The sequence below is a fragment of the Eretmochelys imbricata genome, chromosome 18, assembly GCF_965152235.1.
Source record: "Eretmochelys imbricata isolate rEreImb1 chromosome 18, rEreImb1.hap1, whole genome shotgun sequence".
Taxonomy (NCBI): domain Eukaryota; kingdom Metazoa; phylum Chordata; order Testudines; family Cheloniidae; genus Eretmochelys; species Eretmochelys imbricata.
The window spans coordinates 9,086,813-9,101,358 of NC_135589.1; positions in this window are offsets into that span (position 1 = coordinate 9,086,813).

Sequence of the window (14,546 nt, forward strand, 5' to 3'; positions counted from 1 at the left end):
GGACGCCGAGAAGGCCCGAGTTACGCAGCTCGCGTAGGGGGAGCTATGGCCAAACGGCGAATGCGGCGGCTGCCTCACGTAGCCAGCGCGGGGGAGCGGAAGGGCTACGCAAAGTGCGTGACGGGAGAGGGGAGCGCCGGCTGGACTCTGAGCTCCCCTCGGCCGTGTGGCCGGGCCGCCGTCGGGGGCGCTCGCTCCAGGCCGGGCCGGGCCCATTAAACACCGTCGTAGTAGTCTGAGATCACAACACAACGCTCCATCGCTGCAGAGCCTAGAACAGGGGGCTCCTAGCCGGACCCTCCGTTTCAGGTACATGTGGAGCCGGAAACCTCAGTGCCCCCCCAGCGGTAACGTAGCTGGGCCAGGATCCTCCCGGCCAGCCTGAGCTGCTCTCCGGAAGGAGGCCAAACCTGGCCTTTGCTAAGCACATTTCACGCAGCTTCAGGTGTCACCTGCCCTACGGGTCCTCTGTAGACTTGCGTTTCAAAGGCTGATCGCGCAAGCACAGTAGAAGGATCCTAAATCACTTTCAGGAGCTATGGAGCAGAACCACTGACAATGAGTCCCCCAGAGAAGGGTACTGGCCTGCCGCAACTTTGCCTTTTGGCTGCCCTACCAGAGCCATTGCACCAGGGCTACGGGAAAGGCCAGGGTTGTTTTGCGAGAGTGGGGGGCAGCGGCAGAGAGATCGCCTGGAGGAAGCAGTGAAATGAAATCTGCTCTGGCATGTAAATAGAACAGATACATTCCTAGGGCAGCAAAATATTATGAACAGTAAATTTAATAACAGTTTACTGTGAGAGAGATTTTGAGGCTACAAGGGGCATACACTTTCTAATTTTAGATGAATAGATTTCAAGACCAGAAGGGACAGTAGTGATCCTGCATAACACAGGTCAGTAGTAATTTCTAAAAAAGAAAAGGAGTACTTGTGGCACCTTAGAGACTAACCAATTTATTTGAGCATGAGCTTTCGTGAGCTACAGCTCACTTCATCAGATGCATACCGTGGAAACTGCAGAAGACATTATATACACACAGAGACCATGAAACAATACCTCCTCCCACCCCACTATCCTGCTGGTAATAGCTTATCTAAAGTGATCATCAAGTTGGGCCATTTCCAGCACAAATCCAGGTTTTCTCACCCTCCGCCCCCCCCCCCCAAACTCACTCTCCTGCTGGTAATAGCCCATCCAAAGAGACCACAATGTGTATGATAATCAAGGTGGGCCATTTCCAGCACAAATCCAGGTTTTCTCACCCCCCCACCCCCATACACACACAAACTCACTCTCCTGCTGGTAATAGCTCATCCAAAGTGACCACTCTCCCCACAATGTGCATAGTAATCAAGGTGGGCCATGTCCAGCACAAATCCACGCTTTTTCCACCCCCGGTGAACACACACACACACACAAACTCACTCTCCTGCTGGCAATAGCTCATCCAAACTGACCACTCTCCAAGTTTAAATCCAAGTTTAACCAGAATGTCTGTGGGGGGACGGGTAGGAAAAAACAAGGGGAAATAGGCTACCTTGCATAATGACTTAGCCACTCCCAGTCTCTATTTAAGCCTAAATTAATAGTATCCAATTTGCAAATGAATTCCAATTCAGCAGTTTCTCGCTGGAGTCTGGATTTGAAGTTTTTTTGTTGTAAGATAGCGACCTTCATGTCTGTGATTGCGTGACCAAAGAGATTGTTCTCCGACTGGTTTATGAATGTTATAATTCTATAACCAGCAGGAGAGTGAGTTTGTGTGTGTATGGGGGTGGGGAGGTGAGAAAACCTGGATTTGTGCTGGAAATGGCCCACCTTGATTATCATGCACATTGTAGGGAGAGTGGTCACTTTGGATAAGCTATTACCAGCAGGAGAGTGAGTTTGTGTGTGTGTTTTTTGGAGGGGGGTGAGGGAGTGAGAGAACCTGGATTTATGCAGGAAATGGCCCACCTTGATTATCGGTTGTTTGTGGGGGGGCGGAGGGTGAGAAAACCTGGATTTGTGCTGGAAATGGCCCAACTTGATCACTTTAGATAAGCTATTACAAGCAGGATAGTGGGGTGGGAGGAGGTATTGTTTCATGGTCTCTGTGTGTATATAATGTCTTCTGCAGTTTCCACGGTATGCATCCGATGAAGTGAGCTGTAGCTCACGAAAGCTCATGCTCAAATAAATTGGTTAGTCTCTGAGGTGCCACAAGTACTCCTTTTCTTTTTGCGAATACAGACTAACACGGCTGTTACTCTGAAACCTAGTAATTTCTAGTAACCGAGTAATTTTTGCATCAAAACCGTAGCTTCATTGAGCTAGAGCATCTCTTTTAAAAAGATATTCAGTCTTGATTTAAAGATTTCAAGTGATGGAGAATCTACTACATCCCTAGGTAAGTTGTTCTAATGAGTAATTGCCTTCACTTAAAAATATGCACACAATTTTGAGTCTGAATATTTCTAGTTTCAGCTTTCAACCATTATATCTCATGGTGCATTTTTCTGCTAGATTAAAGAGCCAGCTACTTTCAGAAATCTCTTTCCCCTGTAGACTCTTGTAGATAGAACGGGCCAACTCAGGGGCTTTGGTTCGCAAGACGTTTTGACATTTTTGCAATCTCTGTTTGTTCTTACTCAGAATGAAAGTAAATGTATTGAAATTTCTCAGCAAACTGGAAATTCCCCCCTAAAATTTCATTTCAGAATGAGGGAAATGTGTTCCCAAAAGGAAATATGTAAAATTGACATTTCCACCACTGCTATTCAGCTGGAGCTCCCAGCCCTGAGTGGCTCTCTCTGCTGTAGACTGCGTACCCTGTTTCAAGAAAAGTTTTGTTGAATCTGTAATAGAGTCGATGAATTAGTGTGCCTCAGTGAATTGGTAGTTTTGCTGGAAAATTTCTGATCAGCGGTACTTGATCATGATCAAGTCATTCCTTAATCTTCATTTGGATAAATTAAATAGTTACAGCTTCTTAAGTCTTTCATTGCAGGGCATTTTTTCCAGACCACAAAACATTCTTGTAGCTCTTGTTTTTTTTCAACCTTCTTTTTGGTGTGTGGACACGAGAACTGGACTCAGTATTCCAGTAGTAGTCTTACTAATGCAATATTCAGAGATTATCCCTCCTCCCCACTCCTACTTGGCATCATAGTGGGAGCACATGTTCAGCTGGTTATCTACCATAATCCCCAAGTCTTTTTCAGTGTCACTGCATTCCAGGGTACAGTTCCCCATCATCTTTGTTCCTAGATGCAAGATCTTGCATTTGGCTTTATTAAAACTCATGTTGTTCAATGAACCCACCCAACCAAGTGGTCTTGACTGGTCCTGGTTGGTCACTATTGCCCTACTTGGCCATATGCCAAAGGTACGTGTGATGCATCCCAAAGGTATAACTGCCTATTGACAGAGTTCAGTACTAGAATCTGGGTATTCTCTTGACCTACTTCTTTCTGTGACACTGACTCATTTTGTGGTTTATGGAAGGCAATTTTAACTTCACTTCCTCAATTTCCTGCCGGTAAAGTCAGGGATGATCATATTTATTTGTCTATCTCATGCGTACGTTGTAAGGATTACTCAGGGTTTGTAAGCACTGAATATGAAAAGTGCTACATAAATGCCCATGCCTCCTGGTATCTATCACCTTTCCCTTCCTTTTCAGAGGCTGGACACCACTACTAATCATTCTGCTTTTACCACACTTTTTTCAGTGTTCAATTATTTGCACTTTCTTCTCCATGTCAGCAGTCTTCTCAAGGACTGAAGAGACATCTAAGCTGAACTACCCCTTATCCCATAGATCTCTAGGCCCTTGAAGTCAGGCTTGAAGTATACTGACACAAGGCAGTGGGAGGGAAACCTATACTGCCTCTGCCTGTGATTATGTTCTGTGGATCCATAAAGAACAACATTCTCCAGGGTTGTCAGTCTCTTACTATCCAACCCTCTTTCTAACCTTCAAAGCATAAGAAAGGTTTCTATTTCTATTCCCACTAAATGGATTTTTAGCATCTATGGAAATAGTTAACACTCGGGACACAAATCTGCAGCTGTGTTTTTTAGTCTCAGTGGACACCACCATTCTTTTTGGGATTATTAATATTACAGTAGTGCCCAAATATAGCGGAAGACCCAGAGATCTTATGCTCATCAAAGAGTTTAAGCCAGAAGAAAGATTTCTGTCTTATCCCAGAGAAGACTAGTACTGCCAAGGGTGATGCCTTTAGAAGGGCATCATCTATTTTAGTCAGTTTGTCTCTCTAATCTGTCTGTCCATCAGTCAGACATTCGCAGCGAGAGTACTGCAGTTTCCCTTCATAGTGTTTTGACCTGAACAAATATTAATAGTTACCAGAGGCCTGATCCAAAGCCCACTGACATCAGTGGAAGTCTTCCCAAAAATATAACTGGTTAGTGAAAACTTTAGTTCCCCCAGTTTAATACTGACCATTGATTTTAGTTAGGTTATACGGTCTTTTCTTCATATCAACTCAATTACTGTTTGCACCGCACCAATAGAGGTAGCCCATAATCTCTCATCTTTAATTGCTGATTCTTATTTCACTACATTTCTTAGGTGCTTTATCAGCTCTAGTTCTCTTCAGGAAGAGAGCTCTGAAGTGTTCTGACAGCGAATTTATGTGTGAAACCTCTTGAGACACAGAAGTCAAAGAGCAATTAATGTTATTAAACTTTAATGGACACATTGCATACAGAAATACCACAAGGTGTGTTTTAGTGATTAACAAGTTCCTTCTCTTTGATCCCGGCATAAGGAACCACACATCTCAGAGTATGATGTCATACTCTAGGCCAGTGGTTCTCAAAGCTGGTCCGCCGCTTGTTTAGGGAAAGCCCCTGGCAGGCCAGACTGGTTTGTTTACTTGCCACGTCCGCAGGTTCGGCCGATTGCAGCTCCCACTGGCCATGGTTCGCCGCTCCAGGCCAATGGGGGCTGTGGGAAGCGGCGTGGGCCAAGGGACATGCTGGCCGCCCTTTCCGCAGCCCCCATTGGCCTGGAGCGGCGAACCGCGGCCAGTGGGAGCCACGATTGGCCGAACCTGTGGACACGGGAGGTAAACAAACTGGTCCGGCCCCCCAGGGGCTTTCCCTGAACAAGCAGCGTACCGGCTTTGAGAACCAGTGCTCTAGGCTTTATGTGAAGAGGACAAGAGCAGAGGTGGGGCAGGTATGAGACTGAACAGTGAGAAATTCATATTCAGGTTAGTGTTCTTTGTTCAAGTAAGTGGAACCATTTGCTTGGTAAAGAACACAGGAGAGTCTCCATTAAGGCTATTGAGAAATTCTACATACCAGAAACCCTACTTAAAAAACAGACTCAATGTGCCCACCGAGAGCATTGTCTTTATGGTTGTTTTTAACTTTATCCCAGGACTTTTTACCAAGAACAAATATACACAAGCTAAGAAGAGTATCTACAAACACACTGGCAGATGTTATACTGGTCTTCCCAGGAAGCCACCTGATAAGCATTTCATATAATAAACATTCTGCAGTACAAGTCAAAATGCAATATGCCAGAACAAACAAAACCCAAACAAGGAAAATCCTTATTAATTGTATCTCCCATATCAAAAATATTAAATACAAATGTTTCACTAGGTCAGATAATAAAATTAAGCAATATTGTGTGTTGTGGCTACTCCTTACTGGGATACTTTAAGGATGTGTTTTGAATTTATTCTAAGAACAGTGGTTGCTAAAGATCTACATTGTAATGACCAGCCATGGTTTCCCATTTGGCAACTTACAAAGAACTACAGTCTGCTGTCTCTATAATACCCACCAGTCTTTTCAGGCAATGGCTATGACATCGCTCTCTTTCTTGTGGATTGAGGGCTGCAATTGAAATTAGGGTTGCAGCAAAGCACCAAAGACATGATCAACCCCAACATAAGCACAAGACAGAGGACCCATTTAATCAGTCCAGTGTACACAAATGGGAGGACGAGGATGATTAGGATCACCATGAGCAGCAAGAGCAACACAAGTCTTTGGACAGCTGTTTGATTGATACTGGGAATGTCCTGGTTTTCAAAGATAGTGGCACAGCTGGATTGAGTACCACCGGTGTCATGTAGCTGTTCAGGAGAGACGTGTATCTCAGCATTTGGACAAGGGCTTTCCAAACAGCCTATGATATCTTCTTTATCAAGAAGGGTGCGGATAAGCCCTCCAAACACAACAGTGGGTTTTCTGCACAGAGGGCAGGTGATCATCCAGGTATTGTCCTCGTTCTGAAGGATGAGCTTGAGGCAGACTTCACAGAAGGCATGTTGGCAAGCCAGGAGCTTAGGACTCCTGTAGATGTTGTACCTGTTGAAGCAGATTAGGCAGTCCATATCTGCAATTAATGCTTTGGATGAACGTTGGTGGTCCATTTCTGAAACTAATACTTTACAGGAGTCTGGAGAGTCCATTACTGTTTCTGGAGGCTTAATTGAGTTTGGACAGTTCATTTCTGAAGCTGTTCGTTTAGAGGCATCTGGATTGTTCAGTTCTGTGGCTGATGGTGAAGAGGAGCCTGGACAATCCTTGTCTGCAGCTTCTTCCTTATTGGACCCCAGTCTGTCTGTGTCTGCAGCTGATGGTCCAGGAGAACTTGATTCATTTTCAATGTGTAGCTTGTCAATTGATCCCTCCATGGAGCGAGATCTTGGTGCAGTTTTGCTTTGCTCAGTTAAAGTGTTTGCTGATTCTGTGGCTCTCTTTATACAGTGTTTTATTCCTGTTACGTGTGTTTGAATAGTGACTCTCTGACAATGACGTTTTTATAAGGCAGGAACCTGTGTTAATCAGTAACTTAACGGCTAAGATATTTTATAATGCCTGATAACATCACTAAGCAATTCGTCTCCAAGAAGCAGACCTTGTGGCATTAGTAAAATTGAAATGACAAACCAGTCCTGCTATGGTGGTCAGACTATGGCAATAGAACAACTATAATCATAAAAGCAGTACTTGTTTTTTTTAAAAGCAATTTCAATGAGTTCTCAAATGCCACTTTGTTGGACTGAGACAGAGTTGATCGAATTGTGTTATTAGCTTGATGGCATTATTAGTGATATTATGTAGTGCAGTCTTGTGGATAGTCCATGGGCCTGGAAGTCAGGAGAAGTAGGTTCTACTTCCACATCTTATACTGACTTGCTGGTTGGTCTTGGTTAGTTGCTTCAGTTCTCTATGTCTGAGTTTCTCCATGTATAAAACTGGGATAAAGAACATGTACTAGACATGCCTCCCAGAAACTCTTTGTCTAGATCCTCAGATGAAAGGTACTATAGAAATGAAAAGCATGACTATTCGGAATATGTTATCACCTTGAGTATATTTATAGAAAGCGAATACATGGAAAGATGAATGTTTGCCAAGCCCCCTTCTGTCCTCATCTAAACACTGAATTTGCATGACATTTGATTGTATCCTAACCCGTTGTGAGCTCTCTGGCAGGGACCTACTCTTTCTTTGGCACTGCTCATCTAGTGTAAAGCCCTGGGTATCCCTATGACACAATACAAAGAATGAGATAGGAAAAAACCAACAGCAGTGAGGCTCAATAATCAATCTAAATCAAAAGGGGTCACAGTATTGCCACCCTTACTTCTGCGCTGCGTGGCTGGAGAGCAGCAGCTGCTTGCCAGGCACCCAGCTCTGAAGGCAGCACCCCGCCAGCAGAAGCACAGAAGTAAGGGTGGCAATACCATACCATGTCACCCTTACGTCTGCACTGCTGCCTTCAGAACTGGGCGGTCGGAGAGTGAAGGCTTCAGGTCAAGGGCCCAGCTCCGAAGGTAGCAGCACAGAAATAAAGGTGGCAATACCGCGACCCCCCTACAATAACCTTGTGACACCCTCCCACCCCATTTTTGGGTCAGGACCCCTACAGTTACAACACCATGACATTTCAAATTTAAATATCTGAAATCATGAAATTTACAATTTTTAAAATCCTATGACCATGAAACTGACCAAAATGGACTGTGAATTTGGTAGGGCCCTATTCATAGTCCCCTGAGCTGCTTCTACTGTTCAGGATACATTTCAGATGTTCTAACATTGGGATAGGGGAATGATCACACCTTTCCTCAGGCCTAACATGTTCCCCAGATCTTGGAAACATATGTTCTGAAAAAAGATTTTTTTTCGAGTGAAGAGAGTAAATAGCAGTGGTGTTGATTCCTCAATATGCCCCACCATTTATTTTCTGCCTTAGGCAGCAGCCTTAGTGTAAAATGGCTACCAGGAGCACGTAAGCACCTTCCATCTGCCACCCCGGAAATGCTGATCAAAAGTCAGTTTGTAAAGTCAGTTCAAATGCAGAGAGCCTTGACGTGTTGCCTGTCACCCAAAGTAATTATGAATAAAGCAGCAAGCTTCAGTGAATATAAAGTCACCTTCAGACTTTTAATGCAACATACAATGTAGAACACAGGAAAAAAGAGGAAAGAAAGATCTTTATAGACAGAGACATTAGAACTGATTCTCTTTTCCCATACACCAATTTTACACTGGTGTAACTCTACTGACTTCGATGGAGTTACTCCTGATTTTCAGCAGAGTAAGTGAGAAGAAAGTACAGCACAATTCTTTTCTTCTTTCTCCTAGGCTACTGGAGATACCATCATGATTTGTGGGATCCCAAACAATAATAATCTCACAAAGCCTCCAGAAGCATGGGACAGACCCCTTTGATCCTATTGGTGGAGAGCTGGGAGTGGTGAAACTAGGCCATGCATTACTGAGGCTATGGTGAGACACCCCATGTATTGGATCCCAGACAGTCCCAGGTCTTGTTTGTTGTTATGGCTGGACCTTTAGGCTACCCTTAAAAGCCAAGGAATCTGTTACACTGACAAAGAAAAAGAGGGTACTGATGATGGAGATCAGCATAGAAATAAAACCACACTCTATCAGACTCATTCAACTTGCTAGACAAGGCCTGAAAATCCACATAGACACAGTGTTGCAGGGCTTCTCCCTAGTTTCCAAACACTCGCTATCATGCCCTGTCTTCTTTAAAAAGGTTTAGTCTCTTAACACAGGCAAATAAAGTAACAGAAACCAGTTTTTTAACTCATTCCTTTTCACTCAGGCTTCAAGGTCACCCCTCGCAGGGGTTTCTGGTGCCCTTGTTCCTGGCAGCTTCCCACTTCTAGTATTTCCTGCCCTCTGGCAGTCCTTTATAGGCACAGGTGTAGCCCAGGCCCCTTTAACTGGCTGGATTTGGCTCATTTTCTCTGACATAGGGGAGCTAGGCCCAGTTTTACTCACAGGGACCAGTTACCCTGTGACACACAGTTACTAGTGGCAACCTTAGCTTGTCCCGTCAGTCCTGCTCTGGGGCAGGAATACATGGCTGAGCTTATGCAGCACATTTGTAATGCTCATTCCAAGGGAATTGACTCACTTTTTCTGCCTCAATGTCTTTTTTTACCATTCTGAGCGTTTCCTGGGGGTCCATCACACAATGTCACTTCAATCAACTTCGTAGACAAAGGGAACTAGAAATTAATCAGCTGTCAATTCATCTGGAATGCAGCAGTCCTGAAAATATCAGGCAAATCCTGCTAAGGTCATCATAGTTCTAATAAGAAAACAGGGCAATAAATAAAGTGCAGAGTCCAGGGGTGATAAATAAATTGAACATGAGTTATTGATGTAGGGACAGCACATGATTGCATTAGTAGTGTATGGCCAGATGTTCTTTGAACCAGCTGTCACAGACAAGGTGGGAAGCATATTTTATGGTCGGAGTGCAGTGGGAGTGCTGTTTGCTCTTAGCAGAGTGAAAGACATCCTGATCACTCTATTTCACGATGGTAAACAGATAACAGATGAGGGGTCCCTCCTGCCTTTCATACTTCACATCACCCAGCCCATTATTTTGTCTTACCTGTGGCCAAAAGATCATGCTTTCAAGTACCATACCAGGAGTTGAACTCACCACTTACATCACACTATTGTACAATAATAGCCCTAGACCTTGCAATATCACGGATATCATGTAAATTGTATTGGGGCTATTTCTGCAGAATGCCATCATACTTTCCTGTAAAGTAATGCTTGCTGAGCTGGGTCAGTACCCAGGGCTGTAGGGAGCTAGAGTACAGGGTCAGAAGTTCTGTCGATTGGATGAGAATGGAGGCAATATTTTTTCAACCAAGCATAAAGAAATCAAGCTCCCCAAACCTGGCGGCCATTTATCTCTGAGATAGAGTGAGCAAAAAGGGGTTGAGAAAGGAATGGAGAGAAGCGGGAGAAGGGGACAGAGCTGTGTGAATAAATGATTGTTTGGTTCACAGCCAATTCTGAAAAATAAATACTATTGTTCAGTTCAAACCCAACCCATTCTTTGGTGGGGGTGTGTATGTAATTTTCACTGAATCAGATCAGTCAGAAAAATTTTGGTTTGGGCATTTTTAATAAAAGCAAAGGAAATGAGAAACCACATTCACAACAACCAGAGAAAAAGGAAAACAAGGTGGTGGGGTCCTTCTAAGGTTTCCCATGTCCCTGGCGAGTACCGTATTCCCTAGGCTAGAGGTTACCAGGAGCATCTCCATCTCCTGTGTTTTTGTGATTGATGCCAAATTCCCTTGTGAATCTAGCTCAAAAAAATGTTTAATTTGATAATGTTGACATGGTTCTTTTGACATTTCTGATTTTTTTTCTCATTTCAACACAAATTTGTGAAATGTTTTGGTTGACCGGAATCTGCGTTTTTCTGCAAAAGTTTTGTCTGAAAAATTTTGCCCACTTCTAGAAGAGAGTTGGGAGAGGAGAATGAAGGAGGGCTTTGTGGGCCTGATCCAAAGCCCAGTGAAGGCAATGGGAGTCCTCTTGACTTCAGCGAGCTCCAGATCAGGCCCCCGGAGACTGGCAAAGTGGAGCATTATCTGAGGGGTGGAAGCATGGTTAAAGGGACAGAAACAAAGGAGAGGAGTGGAAAGAGAAGGAGAGGGAATTAGACAAAGAAAGGAAAGGAAGCAAGAAAGAGAAGAGAGGAGCTGGAGAGCTTGATGTAAATGAATATTCATCAGGAACTAAATAGAATAAAAGAGTAAGAAGTTTCTCTCTGGCCTCCTAAGCAGGAGAATCTTCGGGATTGAGCTGTGGCTTGGCCTCCTCCTTTTGTCCTTGTGTTTTTATCATCTCCTTGACCTTTTCTACAGCATTCAAGGCTGCACAGCAGCCATCAATACTGCCTGGGGAACTCCACTGAGAATGTTACAGCATGATAAGGGAAATTGTCTATCAAAAATCATGCCTTTGTTGCCCACAGTTCCTAACAGGGATTGTAAAAGCTCTAGAGATGCATAAAAAGCCTCTGCTTTCATATACTGTACTCTGTTTGAATTTTGTGGTGCAGTTCAAGATGATCCATGGAGAGTTAGATGTCAAACTACAGAAGGCTTTCTTTATCAAACCCTCTTCCAGAATAGACAGCTAGTTTTCTAGCTGAGGAAGCTTCTTGTAGTTATAGCTTTCTAGGGAAACAGAGAAATCCACCCTCTGTGACCTTCGGGATTCTGGCAAGAGACACAATCATTGTTCTCATATTTCTGGCTAATTTTGGGAGGAAGTTTTAGAGCATGGGTAAGGCTTATAAGAATGATCTCTCAGGCAAGGATCATAATGGACAATGACCATGAGTTAATAAAATCCAGCCTCCCATCTTTCACTCAAAGGACTTTTGCTGCTGAACCTCCCCTCTTGAGCCTCCCTGAAGGGGGAACACTTGCATAGGTTTCTGTGGATCTGTGAGGAATAAGACATCTAAGGGTCCAGGCAGACAACAGCGACCCACATAGCACATTGGGGAGCAGCAAGGCTTCACAAATGGGCAGAATAATAGGGTGCTTGTCACTAGAGGTCTATGGTGTCAGCCGCTAGTATGGGGAGCAGATCTATGGAAGCTAAAGGTTGGTGGGATCACAAGAATGCAGGTTTGTTTGCTGGGAGGACATTGGCTCAGAGCAGGGCCCTCCAAAGTGTATGCGTGGGGTGGAAATTGATAACAAAACAAAAAACTCTTAGGGGGAGGCCTCATTAGTAGGACAGGAGGCTGCACTTTGTTGATATTCTGATAACTGGGCCTACACATTTATCCTAACTGTAAGCTCAACTAGTGAAAAATGGGTAAAGGGTCATGAATTGTCACAATGATTTGTTATAGAAAACTGTTTAAGAAAAGGTGGAAGCAGAAAGACTGAATTAATTTAAACAGAAAGGGTCAAATTATACCACTCAAGGACTGTGTTAAGATGATGACTGGTAAACAAGAGGCACAGAGGAGGATTGGAAATCAAGGAACCAAACTGGTGTGTTGGAAAATAGGTCTACTTGCTGGAAAAAATAAAGTGAGAATGGATTATTCCACCCATCACCTGTTTGGCCCTTTAAAAGAGACTCTGGGGGAGAACACAACAAGAACTCTTACCATCAGCATGGCTGTGGTGGAAAGATTGTTGCCGTGACACCAGACCTTGGATGGGGACACTTGATCTTCATCACTGCATCAGTGACGACCCCCACGTGATACCTGTGAGATCCTTCTCTCTCTTGCCCTCCCTCAAGTGCTCCTTTCTGCCCTCCATTTTCCTACTGTCCTGTCTCTCTCTTTCTCTCAAGTTTTCACCTGATCTTGAAATCAACTGTAATGCATGGCACGAGCATTGTGAGATGAGATGGGCCATCCAGGTCTGCCCAGCCTGAGAAGGATCAGCGAATGAGAGGGACCTGACCAGACCAACAAGATGATGTCCCTGACCAGGGAGGTGAGTCGGAGTCCAAATTAAGAGCTGTCATGCCAACTGCCAGCCCAAAGCATCCATCCAAGACTGATCAGCTGCTTTGTATCCTGAGAACATCACAAAAGCAATATTTTCCCCATCTTTACTATCCTATCGCTTCTCTCCCTTTTGTGTCTGTCTTTTTTGTCTAAAGCACAAAAGTGACTTATTTTCAATTCAGAATTGAACAACAGAATTAATCCTTCCTCCTGCACCAAGAAGGACTGTTTGATAGAATAAGAGACTTTAACCAATATCCACTATTTCCAAAAAGGACTTGGATAGGTTTTGATTAAGTTTGTTTCGCACAATCAATTTCAGCATCAGTGCTCTTTACCTTGTGTTGATTGTTTTCCTTTTGTGTGTTTCAATCAATAAATTCATAGTGTTTGGTCTGAATTTTATACTATGTTTGCCACTATATTAAGCAGGTGGGGGTCTCTGTAGCTCAGACTCTGGACCTTGTTTAACACCTTTGGCTCATATATTATATCTAAATTAATACAACAGTGAGTATCTGCTTATTCACTAGGAAAGGGAAGAAGGATGCTTTCCTGCCATAGCTGTGCTTCCCCAGGCTCAGCTGTGCAGATAACAAAAAAAAAACTAACTAGAAAAAAATCATTAATACCAACTGGCTCATGGACACAGGAAAATGTTGAATTGGACTGTTAGGTTTCCAAGTCCATGGCCTCATACTCTCGTATGCACTCTGGGTATTGCAACTAAATTGCACATGAGAGTTCCAGCTAGATTTTTTTAATGTTGACTGGGCAATGTATATCAAAATGAATGCCACCAAAATGATGCTAACTCTGTGTGCTTAATAAATACTCATGCCCTATAGGTACTGTGAAGTTTAGTTAATATTTGTAAAACATATAAGAAGGGATTTTCAAGGTACAATTTCATACTTAGCCAACTTGTGCACATGTTTTGTGAGTTGTTCAGGTGTAAAATAGCTACCTGAAAAAGCTGGTCCTAAAATGCGGTGTTCCATTGTTATTAAGTAAAGCTGATGCTGATGATGCATTAAGGGCCTGATTCACAGCCCATTGAAACAAGCCGCTCATTGAGCATGATGATGATAAACAGCATTTTACTGGTAGAAATGAAATTCTTAATGTGGGACTTTGTATTTACCTCCATACCAACTCAGCTAATCCACAACTCTCATCTCACACCCTGGATCTAACTCTTAACAGCCCTATGTTCCCAGCACCAGTAGCACGGGATCACACCACAAACTGTGTTATTCTGCTGCCATCTCATGGACAGTTTGCATTCAAGTCTCTCTCTCACATGGATTTCATTAATCTGTTATTCTATCAAACTATCCTTTGTGGCAATATTTTAGGGATGAAGTAGAGGCTGATAGCCAGGTCTCCAAAGTGATTCATGCTATATGATCATAGCTGCAAAAGGAGATCAGGAAGGGAAGAACTCCAACACCCACCTGAGAAAAGGTATCAAAGCAGGTAGCAACTATGGATATCTAGAGCAGCAAAGGGAGGTGCAGTGGACAAAGGCTTGCATCAAGAGCCCTTATCTACAGTCTGGCCAGGCAGATGGACTCCTGTTAAAAGAGGCCCAGTAGCGTCTAAGAGTGAAAGAAGTGAGTGGATTTGAAATTCTTTCCTTCAAGAAGATAAAGAATTAATGAATAATGATATTAAATTATTTTGCTTTCCATTCCCCTTCCCACCCACCCCAATCAGGCTCAGCATCC